The sequence below is a fragment of the Eschrichtius robustus genome, chromosome 19 (genome assembly GCF_028021215.1).
Source record: "Eschrichtius robustus isolate mEscRob2 chromosome 19, mEscRob2.pri, whole genome shotgun sequence".
Classification (NCBI taxonomy): domain Eukaryota; kingdom Metazoa; phylum Chordata; class Mammalia; order Artiodactyla; family Eschrichtiidae; genus Eschrichtius; species Eschrichtius robustus.
In genome coordinates this window covers 10,412,748-10,434,791 of record NC_090842.1, presented here as the reverse complement: position 1 = coordinate 10,434,791, position 22,044 = coordinate 10,412,748, and the positions used below count along the sequence as shown (strand labels likewise).

General features: G+C 42.3%; 1 protein-coding gene across 1 annotated transcript in view; it reads left to right on the top strand.

Moving 5' to 3' along the window:
- Positions 1–22,044, top strand: part of WWOX (WW domain containing oxidoreductase) — a 973,507-nt gene that overhangs the window by 35,010 nt on the left and 916,453 nt on the right. The window lies entirely within an intron of this gene.

The following is a 22,044-nucleotide window of genomic DNA, read 5'->3' as shown; positions in this document are numbered from 1 at the left end:
AACACAAGTGGGGATCCCTTCATCCAGAAAGACGTACCTGAAATGGGAAAGCTGGTTAAAATTATTAAGTCTTGGGACAGCAAGGCTGCAACATACATGTGTATCCACTGCCAGGTTTTATTTTGGATTCTGAGCCCTCACTCTTTCTTGGATAATTAGACATGCTTTTTTTTTTTTTTTTTTTTTTTTAAACTTATATACTTTTCAACTTGGTAACTCTGGGGCCTTGTTCCCTGTTCTTAACCCCTGAGTCTCAGTTTCCCCGTCCGTGAAGCCAGGCACCAGGACACCAACGTCATAGCGTTGTGAGACTTCAGTGAGATGAAGTGAAGGCACCCAGCGTGGTGTGTGTCACTTTGTCTTGTTCACCATGAGTTTCCTTATCTTTCATTTTGTTACTGGGACTAAGTTTTAAACTTAGCTTCTTAACTTTTTATCATGGGCACTTTTGTATGGACGCCAACACAAAGGGAATTATGTTTTTGCTTAAGAGGTAAAAAGGAGCTGGTGTCAGGTGCACCCTTGTATGAAATAGGGAAGGAAAATCAACTGCGTTGTAAATTCACGGACCGACCTGTTGAGGGACGCCTTCACTTGTCACCACCGTCTCTGTCCCATTTTGGGAGTTGGATAAATATTTGCCTGTTTTGTTCGACTGCCCTTTGGCAGTGGACGCAACTGCCGCTGCACAGCAGAAGGGATTTCTGCAAAGCCATGGCTTTGTGTGCCCCACTTGGACAGTGTCCACACTTAATAGACAGAATAAAGCAGGCCTGTCTTTTTCCACATCCATTTAGTTCAAGCCTCAGCCTCTCCCACAGTGCGTGAGCATCGCGAACCACAGACACAAGACGGTGTGAAAAGCGCAGCCCAGGGAGAGAGTGCCTCTCTCCAGGGAAATGCGAATTCTTTGGAACAGATCAGCTTTCCCAGTGGCCGGAATGATGACAGTTGTCCGGAAAGTGGTTGTCGGCTGGCCGTCTGAATGGCTTGCCCCACCGCCTCTGGGAGAGCGGATGGTAGCCCTCGCTGTAGGATTGCAGAGCATCACACGGCCACGCCGCCCCCCTGGTGCTATAGCGGGAGCCACCCCGCGTTTGCTGACGGCACAGCCCGACTTTCAGTTATTCTGTCTTCGATGAAATATTTCTCTTTAATTCTATTAAATTTACTTTTCATGTTAAGAACCATGCTATTGTACTTGCCAACAGACGTTCACAGCACGCACCTAATTTGTTTTATTTTTTTATAATGCTTAATCAGAACTCAGTTGAGCAGTTAGGAAGTGTGTTATAGGGTCAGCTCAAAGTAAGAATGGGAGCACAGAAGGGGAGAGGAAGATGAGCCTGAGCCCGGCCCTTACTCTTCAGGGGCTCAAGTGTCAATTCCTTCTGGGTGCTGGTCTTCTTCCCTTGGTAACAGGAGAAGAGAAGAAGGGGGGAAAAAAAAAAAAAAGAGCAAACATCTCTGGGTTTAACTGAACTTTTCCAAGAAAGAAAGATATAAGGATCCTTATCCCTTGATTATTTTTAAAAAATGGTTGAATTTTTTTCCTGCATGATAATAAAACCCATTTGGGGGCGGCCACTCTGAGTAGCCAGCGGGCGTCCGTCTGCCGTCAGGAGCGATCCCCCAACTGCTGTAGACTGCCGGTAATCATTGTACAGACCATGTGCTCATGCAGCGGGGGAGCGGGAGTGAAGTGTGTAGCACGCCTCCACCCATGTAAGAGGGGAGCACGTATTGAAGAGGGGCCTTCTCAGTTGCAGTCGTCATTTGGCATCTCTGTTACCTACAGCTGCTCAGAGAAGTTTCTACCAGGCAACGTTGCTTGCAGCCCTTAACATCTGCACCAATAAAGCGTCTGATGCAGACAACCTGTTTACACCTTTGGTTGGCTGAAGCTTTCATGGTGTTTTTGGTCAAGAAAGGTACACAGCGCCAGTGATCAGACCACATCTAGAATACTGTGGTCATTTCTGGATGGAGCACAGACAAGCAAAGTCATCGAATCCCGTCCTAGGAGCACCTGTTAGTTAACTCGTGGAAGAAGGGGTTGACGTACATTAGTTCTTGTGATAGTTCTACTGGAGAGAGATGAACCTGGCTTACTTCGAGGGACAGAGGTGGGACCAATGGACCAAGTTCTGTAGGGAAGCAGTGTTCAGCTGATTAGAATGGGGTGGGAAAACTTGTATAATGATTCAAGTTTTATAAAAACTAAACTGGTAAGTTTGTGTTCTGTATTGAAAATGTTTTAAGAGGTTTTCGTCTTAGCTTGGTCCCCCTCCCCCGCAAAAGCAGAACCTGAGACAGAGGGTAGTTTGGGGTGTGACCTCGGAGGGCATGAGTGAGGGATGGAGGCTAAGCAGGGCAGGGGCATGTTATGCATCGGGCAGCGCTGTGGGCCACTGGTGCTCAGTCCAGGGACTTGCTGAGGAGGCTTATGAAGTGCATCTCAGAGCTGCTGGCCTGTGCAGTGAAAGGGGAGTTGCATTTAGCCATCGCCTCCCGCCCCATCAGATCGGGGTAGCCCCATAGGTGTTAAATGCCCTGGGTTTTTTTGGATTCACATGTGTGGGTCCCGAGCAGGTTTCTGCGAGTGTGCCATGCTCCACGACAGGAATGGGGGGGGGGGGTGCCCACTGCAGCTCCAAGTGAGGCTGTCCAGTTGCATTTGTGTGAAATCTCTTGACAGCTGCACAGAGCCGGTGGCTGCAGCAGCAGCTGGGGTGAGATGGGACCGGGAGAGTGAACGTGGGTATGAGAGGTACCCAGGACAGTCCACCCCAGCACCATCACATGGCATTCTCCGTGTGTGTCTTCACATCATCTTCCCTCTGTGTGTGACTCTCTGTCCAAATGTCTTTTTTTTGGCCGTGCTGCACGGCATGCGGGATCTTAGTTCCCCGACCAAGGGTCGAACCTGTGTCCCCTGCAGTGGATGCGTGGGGTCTTAATCACTGGACTGCCAGGGAAGTCCCCAAATGTCTCCTTTTTATAGGGACACAGGTCAGATTGGATTGGAGCCCACACTCATGATCTAATTTTGACTTGATCACCTCTATCAACACCCAGTTTTCAAATAAAGTCAGCTTCCGAGGTTTCTGCGGTTAGGACTTGGACATACGTTTTTTTTTAGAGTGACACAGTTCAAGCTGTAAGAACCATGCTGTTAAAGAAACATTGCTTTCTACTAGGGATGCTACCAGATGAACAGCAGTCAGTCATTCAACAAGCCATTCTTGCAGCAAACACTTACTGAGCACCTACTGTGTACTCGCACCGTTCTGGGACCCGGGGATACAGCAGTAAACAAAACATTCCCACCCCCGTGGAATGTACTTTCTTATGGCGATTGATTTTCAGAAGGAGTTGTTCTCTTGTCTTCATCACCCATTAGGAACCAAGCAGGGAATTGCCTCATTTCCAGAAACAGAGCAGGCTGCCTTGAGCAAGTGAGTTCCCCGTCACAAAGGTGCTGAGCGTAGGCTGGGTGGCTGCTTACAGATGATGCTGCAGAGGTGACTTAAGTGCTGGGCAGGGCTTTGGATGTGTAATGGTTGAGTTCCCCTTCTGACGCCAAGATGGTCAGATTGCGTGGATGGACCTGTTCTGCGACTCCATCAATTTTGTCAAGTACCATACTTGGCTTCTTTCTGTATAGCTTTCAGGGGGAGCAAACAGTGTTTTCACAGCTTTCTCATTAAAAAAAAAAAAAAATTCCAGGCTTTTGGATTTTAACCTTTTTTTTTGCACCCTTTACTCCTTTGAGAATATCATGGGACTTCTGGCTTCTTTCCACAGGGGTAAAATCAATGCATTTGTAGCCTGGCATTTCTGTGCAAGTTTGGGCGGGAGGGAAGGATAGTCCATGGATCCTGAATTAAGAAATCCTGATAGTTTTCAGGAATTACAATCATTAATAGCAGTTAAATGCACATACTTTCTGTAGAGAGTGCTTTTATTCATAAAAAATCATTGAATTGAATAGAATTAGAAATAAAAATATTCTTAGAGAGGTTTAAGTTTTTATTGTCACGGTTGCTTTCCTGATAGAAATTTATCAGCATGTAATTAATAAAGTATTATTGATTTCAGAATTACCCTTTGCTAAACAATGGAAATTTCCTAAGTACCTGGCAGGTAATGAAAAAAAAAATTCAGTTACTGACAGCCTGTCATAGTTGAATCTAAAACCTAGGGGCAAAATACATATATTCTATGTAGTTTCCATTTCTAGAGCCTGGATTTCTAATTTCTTCCCTATAAAATTTTAATTTTTTCTGTTTTTTTGAAAGATCGGCCGCCCCCCCACCCCCTCCAAATTATTGATTTCCTTCTTTTTATAATCTCTTCATAGTTTTGATTTTCACATGGAAGGTAATTATTAAAATTCGTCTTTTGGTGGTCAGTAAATGTAATTGATTTAAGAAAACTGGAAAGATTTGGTATTAGAATTAGCTGAACACCCAGGATCTGACATTTAGCGTCTTATTCATGGAAGGTCCATGATGAATGTTTATGGAATTGAATTCGGGCTTTGCCACATTTCCAACAGCTTTTAAAAGTGTAGTAGTTACTGCCTCTGTGGAAATAGAAATTACTCAAATATTACGTGATGAAAAACTAATGTTAGTTTACTTAGAACAAAACTGTGTAGCAGTGTGTTATAGCCACAGGAACTCCTCAGCCAAATGTTAAGTAAATGCAGTGAAAACATTTGTAAAAACATCATGCTACAAAAGAACGAGTAGTGCCAGATACCCCGCAGTAGCCGGACGCTCAGAGACACATGGGTGGTTGTGAATCTCACCACTGCATTCACGGTATCTTCGTGATCTTTCACCTTGGATGTGATTAATTACCTGGCACACCAGAAAAACATCGTTTTGCTTAAGCATTGATTGCGTGTAGGATGTTGCTTGACATCACGATTGTGGGTGAATCACTTGAAATAAATCCTTTTCCTCGATAGACAATGTTGTGCTCCTTTCCACAGAAAGATGAAATCAATACCGTTACCTGTAATGGAGGTTTGCATTTTTCTAATTTCTTATTTAGGCTGATGTGAGCAAAGATGTTCAAATTTCCATTTATTTAAACAAGATGGAGTTCTTGCGATGCTGAAGGAATATTTTTAGCTTAGTAATTTACTTAGAAACTGCCTCATTCAATATTTGATGTTAAATTTGAACTAAAACACAGAGCATCATAAGACATGGGTTCTTACATTAACATTTTGTTGGATTGGAAACAGAATCAACACATTAGTCATCTTAATTCATTTAGGTTGGCTTTCTCCAGAATTCTGGAATCCAAAAACAACACATTTGTCAATTTTACACACAAAGGGAGAGGCAGGATATAGTTTATAGTTAAACATCCAGCTTTGCAATGAAAAGCTGATGCAGTTACAGTAAGTTGAATGAAATTCAGGGTGAAACAAACAGTGTAATAAGATTTTGATGCAAATTGAATACTTTAAAAATTTGTTATTTGTTTATTTTTGTTTAAATTTATATTTGTTTAAATGAGATTCACCTTATAGAGACTTTTATAGAATCTTGTAAACTGTCTAAAATTAAGTTTTCTTTGGTTGTTATCCACATGAGTTCTGAACTTGGCTGTTGTAATTATTAACATTTTCTTTCGTAGAAAATCTACAGGTCAAGGTCGCCTTCTTGTCCTCCCATGCTTTGTTCTTGTTTGGCTTCAGGTCAGCTTAGAATTGAATGTTAAAAGTGCATTGTCTATTCCAGGGGTCAGCAAACTGTGGTGCGTGGGTCAAATCTAGCCCTTCCCTATTTTTGTAAATAAAGTTTTATTGGGACACAGAGATATTCACTCATTTACTTACTGTCTGTGGTTGCTTTCATGTTTAAAACAGCAGTGACAGAGACCATAGGGCTTGCAAGGCTGAAAATATTTACTGTCTGGGCCTTTATAGAAAATATTTGCCAACTCCTGGTTTATTTTTTTAACATGTGTTTCTCATATAGGGATTCCTCTGATAAAATTTCAGAGTTGTTAAGAGAACAAAGCTCATCTCTCCTAAAGAATTGGTATGCTCTTTTTCATTTAATAGAGAGGGCACTATATTCTATTTCCTTTCTTTACCAACATTGCCAGGAAGCTCAGAACTAACATTTTAAATGCTCAAGTAAGAAACTAGTTTACTTCAGATTCCTGGTAGATCAGATTTTTTTTTTTTTCTTCTTAATATGGGTACACAGTTCCCCCTTTTTAGAAAAATCAACTTTTTTGAAGTATAAGTTACATATAATAAAACGCATACATTTTAATTGTACACATGAATGATTTTTGACAAATGTGTATACCCAGGGAAACCACCACCCCAACCAAGATACAGAACATTTACTTCTCCACGGAAATTTTCCTCCTGCCTCTTTGCCCCAGGTAATTTGTCAGTCTCCTCCCCACCTTGACCCCAGGCAACTACGGATTCTTAATTTCTGTGTTGCCTGTGGGTGTTTATTATGCAGTGCTTTAAATACTTCTTGGGAGGAGTTGGGGCAGTGATTAGCAGTTGAATAGCTCAGCTGCCTGAGTAGCTAAGGTTCCTTGATTCTATGAAGTGTCCTGCACAGATTTTTAGATTTCCATAGGAGAATGTGAAATGTAAATCACATGGAGAGCCTTTTAGCAAGTGTTGTGTTAATAGGAAGCCTAACGTATTGAAAACTTGCTACTTGTCAAGGATTCTGCATAGTTATTTTATTTGATGTTCCTTACAGCCCTGTCAGAATACATCTTAATATCCCCCTTTATGGTTGAAGAAAGTGAGGTTCTTAGAAGTTAAGTGTATTAGTTTCCTAGGGCTGCTATAACAAACACTATAGACTGGGTGGCCTAAACAACAGAAGTTTATTGTTTCACATTTCTGGAGACCAGAAGTCTGAGATCAAGGCGTTTGCAGGGTTGGTTCCTTCTGAGGGGTGTGAGGGAAGGGTCTGGTCCGGGCCTCCCTCCTTGGCTTGTAGATGGGTATCTTCAAGTTCACGTGGCATTCTCTCGGTATGTATGCTGTGTCCAAACTTCCCCTTTTTATAAGGACACCAGTAATATAGTATTAGGGCTCACCCCAGTGACCTCACTTTAACTTGATTACCTCCACAAAGACCCTACCTCCAAATAAAGTCACATTCTGATTCTTAGGACTTCATCATAAGAATTTTGAGGCAGGAGACATGGTTCAACCCAGAACACCCAGCATCCTTTTCAAGGCTCAGAGGTTCCTAGAAAGTGGCAGAGGCAGGATTCTAACTCAAGTCTGACTCCCAAGAGTAGCCCTTGCAGGATGGTGCTAGGAAGGGGGGTGGTGAGGGGGGGGACCAGTCCTCAGAGAGCAAATGACAACGTCACCATGGGGGAAGCTGTAAGGGGTTCTAGAGGCATCATGTCCTAGAGGCCAGTCTTTACTCTTCCAGTGAACTGTTTGGCCTTGCCTTTTCTGAGCCTCAGTTTCCTTATCTGTATAATGGGGATAACAGGATCAAATACCATGGTGCTGAGGACAGAATGGGACTGATGTAAAAGTGGTGTGTACGTGTGAAGTGCTAGACAGCGTGTGTGTTGGAGAAGGTCAGTCCTGGGCATTCACAAGGCCAGAGGATCTTCACCTTGAACAAGTACCGCAGTCCCCCGGAAGCTTATTAGAACACAGAATGCTGGCCACAGCTCCCAGAATCTCTGATTCAGCAGGTCTGGGGTTGGGGCTGGAGAATTTGCGTTTCTAACAATTCTCAGGTGGTGATGCTGGTCCAGGTACCACTCTTTGAGTAGCAAGGAACTAGATCTCTCATTTTTTTTTTTTTTTTTCCTTCAGCTCTCTCTTTTTTTTTTTAAATTTTATATTTATTTATTTGTTTGTTTTGGCTGTGTTGGGTCTTTGTTGCTGTGTGTGGGCTTTTTCTAGTTGCAGCGAGCGGGGGCTACTCTTCGTTGCGGTGCGCGGGCTTCTCACTGTGGTGGCTTCTCTTGTTACAGAGCACGGGCTCTAGAGTGCACGGGCTTCAGTAGATGGGGCGCGTGGGCTCAGTAGTTGTGGCTTGTGGGCTCTAGAGCGCAGGCTCAGTAGTTGTGGCACATGGGCTTAGTTGCTGCACGGCATGTGGGATCCTCCTGGACCAGGGCTCAAACCCGTGTCTCCTGCATTGGCAGGTGGATTCTTAACCACTGCGCCACCAGGGAAGCCCCTTCAGCTCTCTTAAGAGAAACTCCAAGGAGAAGTTAGATTTCTGATAGAAGTCTCATCTCTTCCCCCTCAGTTACTTGCCTCATGTAAGAATGACATAAACACTTACATCTTACTTCCTGGTGGTTGAGGCCAGGAAGCTGAGGGAACGTTGACTTTTCTCCTTTTAGATCTAGTTGATCAGGTCAAACGCAGCAGTGTTTTATTCGGTTCGATTGCTACAGCAAACTACCACAGACGGGGCAGCTCCAACAACAGAAATTTGCTTCTCACGGTTGTGGAGGCCAGATGTCCAAGATCAAGGTTTGAGCAGGGTTGGTTTCTCCTGCGGCTTCTCTCTTTGCCCTCTTGATACCTCCTCCTTGCTGTGTCCTCACGTGGTCTTTCCTCTGTGTGCACCCATCCCTGGCGTCTCTCTTCTTATAAGGGCACAAGTCCTATTGGATCAGGGCCCCACCCTTATGACCTCATTTAACCTTCATCACCTCCTTTAGGCCCTGGCTCCTAAATACAGTCACATCAGGGGTTAGGGCTCCACATATGAATTTTAAGGGGACACAGTTCAGTCCATAACAACCAGTACGGCTCCCGATCTGTTTTTCCTCCGAGAAATTCTTTGATTGCGTGTTTACTTCCTATTCTCCATCTGTCTCAAAGCACTGAAGAAAATCTAGTACACCTTGCCTTCTAGAGCCTTTAAAACATATGTGCTTGAGGGGCAGACTGCATGCTTGAGCCAAATAAAAAAATCGAGCTGAGCGTGCTTCCTCAAGCTCTCTGATCTGGGACGAAAATCTCCACTGGAGTCTTTTGCGGCTTCTCCCCAATGGCATGGGCTCCCGCTGCTGGGAGCTGGGAAGCCTCCAGGCGTGCAGGTTGAACAGAAGTTCTGTGCAGGCCTGAGTCCTCTGTTAGGGCTCGGGTGCCTTCCCTGACTCTGAGAGTGCTCCCTCCTCTTCGAATTGAAGTTAAGCCTCATCCCGAGTCGTGTATGTTACCTATGTGGGAACTCCAACTGTGACCCTCTTGGCCCAGAGGCAGCAGCAGCTGCACGAGGGGAGCCAAACGCAAACCTGTAGCTGACGGAGGCCCCAGGAACCAGGCAAAATCAGCCCCAGCTGGAAGGCACTGGGCACATCTCTGCCATCCACGTCAAGCAGGTGCATGATCACGGTCATGGTTAGATCGCATGTTTCCTGAGAGGTATACATTTCACGATTGGTATGTTTCGCCAGTCCTTCATCATGGTATTCCGAAACAGAATGTTATCAACCTGAAAACAGACAGCTCTTTCCCTTCTCCCCCTTCCAGCGAGTCTGACTTGGTTTAGGCAGCTCTTCTTAGATAGCTTAAAAAGCGATGGAGAATTTCTTTTACAAATTATATGTCCCCTGGGGACCCAGGCACTGTAATCACTGGGGTGTTATACCAGAAAGGTAAGCATCAAACTTCGTAATGATTCCTTGTGTTTCGTTCTGGGCACCTTGGCTTGTGAAAGGAAATGAAGAGTTTTGTTTACTTCCTCTTCTGGAAAGCTAGTGTTGCTGGTACCTTCTTCCCAGGATTATTGTGGACTGTCTATTGCAAGAGAACTCACCTGAAACAGAAACTTACTTTTTTTTTTTTTTTTTTTACTATTTTCGAGTTGAATTGAAATGATATCAGCATTCGTATTTTTAAAAAAACAAAGCAATAACAGAAACACACACACACAGCTAAGCCACAGTTAGATTTTACAGAACTTAAAAAAGTGATTATATTAAAGATGTCCTGGGAGAGCGTGGTCTGATTATATAGCTTATCGGGGATACTGTTTTTCTTAATGACTACAAGGTAAGAGTTACCCTTCGATTAGGTGTTTTTTGCATTAAAATCAGTTTGCTTTAAAGTGCTGTATGTTTTGTCTCCTTAGTGTATCATTCATTTTTGTAGTTAGCACTTCTTAATCAGTAAATGGTTACTTCTCAGTAAATGTCTGGTTACAGATTTTCTTTCCACGTAAGGGGGTATTGCAGGGGTCACTGATTTTAGGGCAGGTCATGATGGACCCAGAGAGCACAAAGTTAATAGAACTTTCTCCCTGCGCATCTAGCTTTCATGACTGAATTTAAGTCAGGCTTCTGAGAAGTTGCATCGTACAAAGTGAAAGTCAATTTGGACCCTTTAAAAGTGAGCCTCAGAAAAGTGCTGAATTTTCCCAGCATGGTGTTTTGATCACCTCTATATGACTTTGGGAGCATAAAGAATTTAATCTTTTCAAGAGGCAAAGTCCTACACTACTTTTTTAAAAAAGGTGAGAGCCAAGGTCGATCAGAAATTTAAAAAAAAAAAAAAAAAAGGGCCTGAATTAGAAAAGTAGTTAACATTGCCACATTGAAGGTGTAGGCTGGAGCAGGCTTTTCGTTTCTGGAAGCTCTCAATGGACTAGAGGAGTATTTTTTTTTTTTTTTTTTTTTAAACAGTTCCATCCTGACCACTTCTTAATTGACAGGAGTGGAAAATATGTTGGTAGACAGGCTGATCGTGGCCGCTTCGGTCGTTAAGAAGGTAAAAGAAAGGGATCTCTCTTTGGACAAGTGCGGGTGCAGAACCTACGTGGCTGCCCTGTTTGCTTTAAATCATAAAGAACCTTGTCTTGAACAGAGGACAGAGTAACAGCGGCTGCCGTTCGTGAAAGGAAATCCTGGCCCAGCTGTGAAAACAGTGAACCACTCGGTAATATAATACAAGTGTGCTTGTGAAGTCAGAGCTGGGTTCTCTTCTCCTCTTGAAGTGGCTATAAATTCATCCATCAAAGTAAAAAAGGCCAAACTTCAGGGTAAATCTTTCCACTCTTAACCACGCAGAAACACTTTGGTTCTCTTAGTAGATATGGCTGTGAGTGCGAATTAGAAAAGGTGACACCATAGGGGTGTGTGTGTGTGTGTTCTTGGTGTGTGATTTGTTAGTTACAGAAAAAGTCTTGCCTTCCGAAGAACGTAAACTTGAACAGAACGGCGTGTGCTGGGTTTGGAATTATAGAGCCACTGTATTCTTTCCTTTGTTAATGACAGTGAGTGAAAGAAGCTTTATCTTGTTGAGACCTTTTAATACATAGTGGTCTCTCTGTCCAATAAACTAGATTAAAAAATTTTTTTTACTGGGAAGCCTTTGTTTTTGCTTCTTCTGTTTCATCCTATTTTTTTCTTGCTAAGGACCTGGGCCAAATTTCTAAAAGTGCCATGCACTTTGTTAAAAAATCCAACGTGGTATGACTTTCTTCTTATAGGGGGTGGTCTTTATCTTTGATTTTAATAAGGATAGTCCTTTCAAGTTTGGCACTGAAGCCTTTTAGAAATTAAAGAAAAAATTTGAGCATAACTTAGAACGGCCATGGTGTTAAGGTTGTCCCTTGTAAAACAACTCATTGGTTGAAAGCATAGAGGCAGGGTTAAATTAAGTCCATACTTTTAAGTTATTGACCTTGGAGAACGTGGAGAGAAAGTTTATTTCTCTGGATTAGTTTTCCCGTCTCATAGGCCTTACACAGAGAAGCGTTTGTGAAAGCGAAGGATGGTGTTAATTCTGAGCCCCGTGATGAAATATTAAATAAGAGAGAAGATAATTTGATAATGCCTCACGGTTTGGGGACAGATTCCATAAAGTAAGTACTTTTATGTAACAGAGTAGCTGACGAGGCCTCAATTCTTTGCCTCGACATGGTAACACAGAAAAGAAATAAGCATTGGTAGACTGTTGACATTGAGGCCCACGGCGTTTGGACCTTTTCTCTCTCTTTCAGAAGGACAGTTGCTTAGTTTAGCTTACATTATGCGAATGCTACAAATGTAAACATACCTCGTAACAGCCACAAAGAACATGTATGAAATTCTCTAAGTCATATTTAACAGATAGAGTTAGCAGACAGTTGGGCCGGGTGAGCCGTGTTCCAGATTGGTTTTTCCTGCCCTCAAGGAGCTCCTAGTGTGTGCCTGGAACTCACATGGTGAGTGTGGTGGTTTGAGGGCCCCCCTGCCTTGAGCTCAGGCCACACCACTTGGGGATCCTTCTCCATTTTTGCCCTCTAATCTCGTGAGTCCCCTTAACCCCTGGGATTGTCGGTTTTCTCATCTGTGAGGTGAGCAGAGTGGCGCTTCGTAGGGTTTCTGTGAGGTGTGCCATCGATTAGATAATGTATCTCATAAAGCACCTGGCACAGTGCTCAGTAGGTAGTAACCCACCCCCGGGTCCTCCTCCTCACCTTCTTTCTACAGTCTTCTCTGAAAATAGAGCGTCTGGAATGAGAATGGGTTTTCCTTTTTTCCTTTCTCCCTTGCCTTGTTTTCTCTGTATTAAAGTTTATAAAGGCTTAGAAATGATCCACTAGATACCATTCAGTTTTTAATTTTGAGTTTCTTACCCTAACAGGCATGCACGCACGTGTTAAAAATGGAAACAGGATAGATGTTATCAGATGGAAAATAAGGCTTCCTTGCCCCTGACCAATAATAGCTCTTTTGCTGAAATTATCAATGTTAACGCATATTTAAGCACGTACGTCCCCTCTTTTTGTTTCACCCGTGGGATCATACTTGCCGGCTAATCTGTACTTTGATTTCTTTTTTTTCTTAATGACAGAACATGGACGTGTTTTCTTGTGTCTCCATCTCGTTTCACCTCGTTCTTTTCTGTGCGTGCCATCAATTCATTTCACCTAATTGATGGACGTTTAGGTTGATTCCAGGTTGTTGGCTGTTACAAACAATGCTGATTGAATATTCCTCTCACATGTTTTGCTCATGTGGGCAAGTATATTTATAGGCTGCATTTCTGGTTATGGAATAATTGGGCGAAAGGGCACATCCACGAACAATTGGATATAGTCCAGTTGCCCCCAAAGATGTTGAGCCATTTTATAGTCCACTCCGCAGCCCCTCCCCTGTTAATCTGTGAGGTTGCCTGTTGCCCCCACGCCCTTACTGACACGGATACTGCTGGATTTAGTTGCCCTTACAGAATCTGCCTTCTTTGGGTTGCCTAGCACCATGTTAATTGTAATCTTTGGGTACTTTTCTCACTGTGATTCCTAACACACTGGAATCTGGACTGTTCCTGGCAGGTCAGGTGAGAACTTAATTCAGCCAGCTCAGTGGCAGCCAGCACTAGTAGGCAGCCTGGGGTCAGTCTTGCCTCTTGAGAGCTCCCGGGCAGTCAGCTGGAATTTATAATATAGCTTTACAAAACATTATGGTGTCTGCCTTCTACTGCCCAGAGCACGTACACGCAGCCTGTCGACGTTTCAAAAAGATACTGCAAGTGAACCGGTCATTTCCTGATTCTCTATTCTCATCGCTTGAATTGGCATTCTTCTTTGGTAAATATTTATATTTAGGATCTTATTTCTGTTATCAGGGGTGTGGAGGAGCCTCTGTGTGGTACTTGTACGTAGCTGTAAAGAATGCCTACATGTAAAAGCAGGGCTGGCTGTGACTTGACTTCTTCTGGAGAGGTCTGTGTAGTTCTGTAATTTCTTACGAGTTGGAAGCTGTGGTTAGTGTTCGCTGAGCACAGTCTCTAAGTCTTTGGATTATCTGGTCGCTGCCTTTGCGGTATTGATCTTAGAGTTGTAGTGACTGCATATCCTCGAGTTTCATGGGAAATGCCCTTGGAGCATCAGATTTCAGTATCGTGGTCAACGTCGTATCACCGTAACTTTGTTTACATTAATCGGATCAGTTAGGAAAGTAAGGTCCTTGTGTTGGTTACTCATAGGAGAATGTGGGTGAAACTCGCATCCTTAAAGCTAGTGGTTTATAACACAAACATTGTCCCCAAATTTGAATTGTCCCAAGATCTAACTCAGGATGAAAGACATTAGGCTCGTCTTCTTGCTCTGCACGTGTCAGTCGATCTCCAGGGAGGGAGATGCCTTGTGCTGGAAGATTCTGCAACTTGTGGATTGGTTCTTAGAGGTTCTATTAGTGGTATGTTCTAGGGGCGGGAGGTGGGGGGATGATGGTGCAGAGGGGAGAAATCACCATCTCTGTGGTGATCTTTTATTTTATCTTTTATTTTTTTAAATCTACTTATTTATTTATTTTTGGTTGCGTTGGGTCTTCGTTGCTGCACACAGGCTTTCTCTAGTTGCGGCAAGCGGGGGTTCCTCTTCGTTGCAGTGCCTGGGCTTCTCACTGCGGTGGCTTCTCCTGTTGTGGAGCACGGGCTCTAGGTGCTCGGGCTTCAGTAGTTGTGGCACGTGGGCTCAGTAGTTGTGGCTCACGGGCTCTAGAGCGCAGGCTCAGTAGTTGTGGCGCACGGCCTTAGTTGCTCCGCGGCATGTGGGATCTTCCTGGACCAGGGCTCGAACCCGTGTCCCCTGCATTGGCAGGTGGACTCCTAACCACTGCGCCACCAGGGAAGCCCATGTGGCCTTTTAATTGGGTACAGTTACAAGTAACATTTGTCTCCAGCGCTTCACAATTATAAGTTAATAATAACAACCCATTAGAAATTACTGTGTTGTAAGCCCCAGCTCCTTTGGGCATCTTAATAAAAATGATAATTAAAACCATAATTTACAGTAAATGGGGACGCTGCCCAAGTAAATCCACAATTTGGAGAAAATTAAAAAACTCAAACCAGAAGGAACCTTCCAAGCACTGGAGAGAGAAATGGCCTCGTTCTTAGCTCCGACTTCAGCGGGAACTTTGTTAGTATCTTTGGGGCCTGGCTTCCCACCTTGATGTTCTGTGTGCCTGGGGATTCTGTGACTCTGTCCCCATCTATCCGACCTGCCTGTGAGTCTCATTGGGTGTGGCCACTGTTCTATACCCTTCCATCACCAGGCCCAAACCCACCCCTCCCCGGATTCCCTGTCTGGGTAGACCAATTGCCAACCTCACCCATGGCATGGATGGCATCCCTGGAGACCTTGGATACTGCCTCAGACTTAGATTCAGGCTTTCTGCTTCCCAGTGGTTTTCTAATTTTCCCCTTAGCTGTTCAGCATAAGAAGGTATCTCATCCCTGCTGGCTGATTACAAGGCTTCAGTATCTTCAGGCAGTCCGTCTTCTGCATGACCACCAGAGGTATCTTAAATGGATTAAATAACAACAACAGTAACAACAGTAATAATGATAATTCATAGTGCTACTCTATGCCTAAATTCTTGCCAGTCTTTGGTCTTGTTTTGCCATGCACCCAGTCTCTTTTTTGCTTGACCGGTTCATTTTTATGCCCTTTGGTCCCAAAGTAGTTCTAGGTCCAGAGTTTCTGGGACCACTCAGGGACATTTGGGAAATTCAGGGTAGGTGGGAAAAGGAACTGGTACCACAGACCCAAATCCCTGCAGGTCCCTGCATCATTACCATTGTATTTTCCTGTGCAAAGCTGAGCACTGCTGCCATTTCTTCCAGGCATTGGTAGCAACCTGGCCTTCTTGTGCTTGACAAAGTGGGGTTGGACACGCCTTAAAAAAAAATCTCAAGCAGATCAGTGTGAAGCCTTCTTTGAGATACGGCAGATCACACGTGAGGATTCGGACTGAGGCAGTTTCATGGTCAGGCTTGAGCCATTGTCTCTAGCAGGAATCTTGCCCTTAAGATGTGCATCTGAGCATCAGATGCCCACAGTAGCCTGGAAGGTGATGCCAGCATCGGGGGTGGTGACCGTGGCCAAAAGGAGAGCCTAAACCCCGTGTCTAGCCTGCAGTGGCTCCTCAGCGCACCTGCTGTTCACCAAGTGGAATTGGGGGCCCAGTATGTTCCAATTGTAAGCTTTTACAGAGAAGCTGGACATCTAATCCAACTTCTCTGGAGTTTGGATACATAATCGCCCCAATTTTTTAATGCTGGCAAGTAATTTGTACTAGGAAGGAAGGGAGAATAGAAGGATGCAAGAGAGGGCAGGACGGAGAGAGAAAAAGGGAGGAGGGAGCCAATATGTGGGCCAAAGGAAACAAGTCTGTGGGCTTGATTTACCCTGTGATCACCAGTTTGTAACCTCTATACTAGACACGGAAACCTAGTGTAAGATAAGCAGGCATTTAATATTTTTTTGGTATGTTTTCCCTTTTCTGGTACTTTAATGTTTGTATGCAAAGCTTGAAACCCAAGTCAGGGAAATATTAAACCTCCACAGCCACTTGGTTTTCCTGATTGGATCAGACGTAACAAGTGCTGGAAAACCGATGATGCCCATTGTTTTAAAACGTCTTCCATTATTTTCTTTATATTATTAGTTTTAAATATTCCTCTGGACGCACTCTTGCCACCTCCATGCAGTTAAGCTGGTTCAATTTAAACATTGTCATAAAGTTAATTTTTTATAAGATGAATCAGGTTATTAAATTTAGTAAACCATTGCCTTCATTATTTTGTGCAAACTTTGGCACTGTGCAGTATTGGCTCAGCACTACTACATTTAGCTAATTAAACTGGTCATCAGCTGCGTTATTATGGGAGTGAGGGATGCTATCCTCATGGGCTTTTCCTGGATTTTAGCAGTAGGTAGCATTATTAAACTTTTTTTTTAATTTATAAAACTCCACACTCAAGAGATATGGTTTACTATAAAAGTGTTACTGTCCTTCATGTTAAACTGTCATCTTTTGAAATATCCCTGCTTTGTTTTGCTCCAAAGGCAACTTGTACAGGGTAAGAAGACAGAGTTGTCCGTTGCAGCTTCTAAAAGTAGACTAGCAATATGTCACACGTGGCTTAGATAAAGGAAGATAGATGTAAGACTCAGAGTGTAATTTTACATGACACAGGGACAGATGGTTTAACCATAGCTGCAGTCAGGAATTATCTAAAGGAGAGAGGGTGCAGAGTGCTGCCCGCAGCCTGTTGCTGCCACAGTGTCAGATGTGCTCTTTTTGGTAATAAAAAGTCCTTTGCCATAGGTTATTTTGTCAAGTGAGACGGCGTGACTTAACAAGTTTGTCTGGGAAAATAAATTTTGATAGCAAAGGGGCATGCCCTTTTCCCTCACAGATTTCTAGGTAGTGTCATTCAAGACTGCAGTGAGCAGTATCTTTGCAGGATTCCAGTATTTATTCGTTGTTTAAAAGGAAGTTAGAGGGCCATCAGTACTGTTTGAAACAACTTGGGTTGTTTTAAAACAGTCCGGATTTGTAGCCTGTTAGCAGCCTGTAAGGACAGTCGTTTCTTTGGCAGTTATTTATTGAATCTTACTGGGAGGTTAGTCCTATGGGCCATAGACATGAAAAAAGCACAGATTCTAAGGAGTTTACGGTTATCCTGGTAAATTAGATAAATAAAGCCCCGGGGCCTGCCTGGCCCTGCGTTGTATTGATGCTTCTTCAGTCCATTAAAAGTATGTTTGCTAATGAATGACCATCTTCCCTCACTCCCCTGTGTGACTTTTTTTTTTTTTTTTTAAACACTCTTGGATGAAAATCTGATGAGAAATATGTCTGATGATTGTTCTGACCTGGAGATTTTGTAGGGACACAGAGTCCATCATTTTCAACAAGATCCGGGTGTGAAAAGTCCTGTGATTGCAAGTGAAGTCGTTCTTGGCCACTTCATGCTATACCTCCATATGGCTGTCAGCATTTCATTAGCTTGATTGATGTAGCACATCAGTCAGCAAGATTTTGTCCCATGCCCGCACCCATCCAGTTTTGGAACAGCTGGGCTACAAAACCTGGTGTTTTACTTCTCTGTCTTTCCCCAAATGATCTGGGTGTCTTTTGCTCACTGGGGATAAGGGGTGAAATTGGTATCATGGATCCAAATGAGTAAATTTCAGCTTGTTGTTTCTTGCCTTGAAGATACAGCTCCGAGCACCTTTTTTTTTTTTTTTTCCCGAGCACCTTTTAGTACAGACACCAAAGAGGAGGCAAACAGATTTAGATGTGCAGTATTTCAGATTTGAAATTTTTTGCGTAATTATTTTAACCTCAGAGTCAAGTATAGAAGGTGATCCTTAGATAATGGTAAGTGAATATCTTGGGATATAGTGCTCGGCATAAACAAAGTTCAAGTGTGTTCTTTAGCCAGTACTCAGACAAATGGAGTGGTAGATCTTGAAGCTAATTTCTTTAGATTCTGGTTGGTCTTAAAACCAGTTAGCTCATGGGTTGCTGTTGGGAGCAGACCTAGGAGAGAGTTTTTTTCAGTCATGATGGCTGTACTATATTTGCTAGTTCATATAAATCAGGACTTTGCACTGAACTGGATTTTGGAAAGGATTGGGAACTAACATTTGTTTTCCCACCTACTGTGTTTATATTAGGTTCCTAGTGTATGTTTACTATTCACTCCCCATTTTAAGAAAAATGACTGAGTTTCTGATGGGTTAAAGGCACAGCCTTAGGTCTGATAGCTTATAAATAGCTGGAGCTGGGTCAACACATATGTGTCAAACTCCTGAGTTTGAGTTTTCCACTATGCTGTGCTGGCTTCCCTTGAGAACTAGTTTATATAAATAGACTGGCCTCCATGAAGATTAGATATATGGAAGTGATATGAATGCATGACCTTTGCTTGACTCTTTCACATGGCAGTCTCAGTAAGATAATGATACTCTGATTGTTCATACATATTAACATTATCTTGGAAGCAGTAATCTATGATCATTTGACATGGCTTTGGCTGAATTACATTGCTACTTCTCTAGTAGAATTGATTGCTTTGTTGTTGCCGCGTACTCTGTATGATTTTCCACATAGCTTACAAGATGTGGTATTTTACACTTTAGAACAATGGGGTGATGTTCAAGCTCTGAAATTAGATCCTCCCCTCCCCTCCCCTCCCCTCCCCTCCCTTCTCCTCCCCTCTCCTCCTTTCTCTTTTCACATCAGCAATGTCTAAGAGTTCTAGTCGCTCCCCATCTTTGCCAACATTTGGTGTGGTCATTATTATTTTTAATTTCTAAAAAAATTTTAGCCATTGTAGTAGTAGGTATGCAGTATTATCTCACTGTATCTTTAATTTGCATTTCCCTAATGACTAATGAGTTCAAGCCTTATAAAATAGTTGAGTTTTTCTTCTTTTTCTATTCTGTGGAAGAGTTGGTGTAAGGTTGGCATTTTTATTTTCTTAAACGTTTGGTAGACTTTACTGTTCAAGACAAATGGATCCAAGTTTTCATTTTGAGAATTTTCTTTAAAAATATAGATTTTTTTCAGTTCTTTCTCTCCTTGCAGCAATTTTTAAGTGGTGTCTTTCTGGGAATTTGTCTTTTTCACCTATATCTTAAATTTATTGGTATAAAGTTGTTCACCATATCTTTTTCTTTTTATTTTTACTTTAAAAACATTTTTTTTTAATTTTTAAATTTTTGGCTGCGTTGGGTCTTTGTTGCTGCACGCGGGCTTTCTCTAGTTGCGGTGAGCGGGGACTACTCTTCGTTGTGGTGCGCAGGCTTCAGTAGTTGTGGCTCGCGGGCTCTAGAGCGCAGGGGCTTAGTTGGGCAGCATGTGGGATCTTCCCGGACCAGGGCTCGAACCCGTGTCCCCTGCAGTGGCAGGCGGATTCTTAATCACTGCGCCACCAGGGAAGTCCCCATCATATCTTTTTAATAGGATCTGTAGTGATGTCCTTTTATTCTCCCCCGCTATCTGCCATTTGTGTGCTCACTTGTACACTCAAGTGTGTGTCCTGGTGCTCTCTTGCACACGCTCTCTCTCTGTCTCTCTCGCTAGCCCTTTTTCAATTTTATTAGTTTTTTCAAGGAAGTGACTTTTGGATTCTTTGTTCCTCTATATTTTATGTTTGTTTTATTTTTGTGAGTGTCTTTATTTTCATTACCTTCCTTCTGCTTTCTTTAGGTAATTAGCAGCTTTAAAATTTTTCTTACTTAATAGATGCTGAGCTCATTTTCTGTTCTAATATATGTATTTAGGGCTGTAGATTGTCCTTTATCCATGGCTTTAGCTGTGTTCTGTAAGTTTTGATATGTAGAATTTTTGTAATAATTCAGTTTGAAATATTTTCTGATTTTCATTGTAATTTTTGGAGTCACAATTTCTTATTTAGAAATGTGTTGCTTAGTTTCCAGGTAAGGGAATTTTCTAGGATCTTGTATTGGTGTCTAATTTTATTCTACTGTGGTCAAGGGCATACTTTACAATTTTAATCTTTTGAAATTTGTTGAGACTTCTGGCCCTGCACATGTTCAATTTTGGTAAATACTCTTAAGTACTTGAATATACATTTTGCTGTTGTGTTCAGTGTTTAAGCATATTCAGTTATTTCCAGTTTATCAGTTACTTTCAGATCTTCTATTATTTCCTGTTTATTGACATTTTTATGTTACTGATATGTTAAAATCTTCCACTCTGATTATGAATTCTCTATTTCTCCTCTTAATCCTGTCAACTTTTGACGTGTGTGTATGTGTATAAATTTAGAATTGTCACATATTCCTTATGGATTAGAACTTACCATTATGAAATACTCAGTTTTTTCTCTTATAATACTTCTTTTGGTTCATCTTTCCATGGTATATCTTTTCCCGTTCTTTTAATTTTCTTTATCCTTATGTTTAAGGATATAAAACATAACATACACACTTTTGTAAGGAGCATATTGTATATGTGTGTTTTATTCAGTCTGACAGTCTTTGTCTTTTGATTGCAGCTTTTAGTCCACTTTAATGTAATTACAGATATATTTGGGGTTAAATATACCACTTTATTATTGGCTTTCTATTTGTCTAACTTGTTTTACATTCCTTTCTCTTCTTGCCTTTTTTTAAAAAAATTATACTTCTTCCCCTTTGTATTAACTGGTTAAATTTATATAATTTTACTCTTCTCTCAGTGGTAATTGTAGAGATTACATGTCTCAGCGGTAATTGTAGAGATTATATTTTTGACTTATTAAGGTGTCATACAGATTAGTACTTTATCACTTCCTGGACAATGCAAGGGTCTTAGAATACCAAGTACTTACCTCCTAGGTTAAGTGTCATTATTATCAGTATAGTAATGCTCACTAGGTATTGTAAAATTTACAAACTATTACTATTATCATTTAGAGTTTTTCATCTATTTACCCTTTATGTTACTCTGTCATTTTCCGCATCTCCAGATTTCTATCTAGGGTCATTTTCCTCCTATCTGAAGAGCATTCTTTAGTATTTTCTCTAGTGTAGACATGCTGGTGATATATTCCCTCAGCTTTTGTTTGTTAAAAATTTTGTTCACCTTTATTTTTGAAGGGTGTTTTCACTGGGTATAGAAGCACCAAATGCTGGCTCACCTCTCTTGGCTTTTCAGCTTTTCCAGATGTTGGCCCCCCAAATTCTCAAGCATAGTGTTCCTCTGATGCCTTCAAAGAGGGTGTGTGTGTGTGTGTGTGTGTGTGTGTGTGTGTGTGTGTGTTGTTTTGTCCAGCTTTTCTAATTGTTCTCAGTGGGAGGGTGGGTCTAGGAAACCTAGTTGCCATTGCTGGAAGCAGAAGTGCTGGAAATAGTGCAGAGCACATTGTCAGGAACTTAACAAATGTTGTTGTTTTACTTTCCAGGTTTGTTTTCTTTTATTAGACTGTAAACTCTTTGAGGGCAGTGACCATGTCTAAATCTTTATATATCCTTACTCTTTATACTGATCACACGATTTGGTTGTTATTAAGCAGTGTTTCAAAGGCTGGCTATGCCGCGAGCTCTTCTATGGCTTGGGCTTCACCTTTGAAATCACTTTGTTCCTGGGGCAGGTTTGCTCAACCTCAACACTGTAGATATTTGAGCCAGATGATTCTTTGCTGAGGGGGCTGTCCTGCGCATTGTAGGATATTTTGTAGCATGCCTGGCCTTTACCTGCTAGATACCAGTAGCACGCCACCCCAAACTGTGACTACTGAAAAAACGTCTCAAG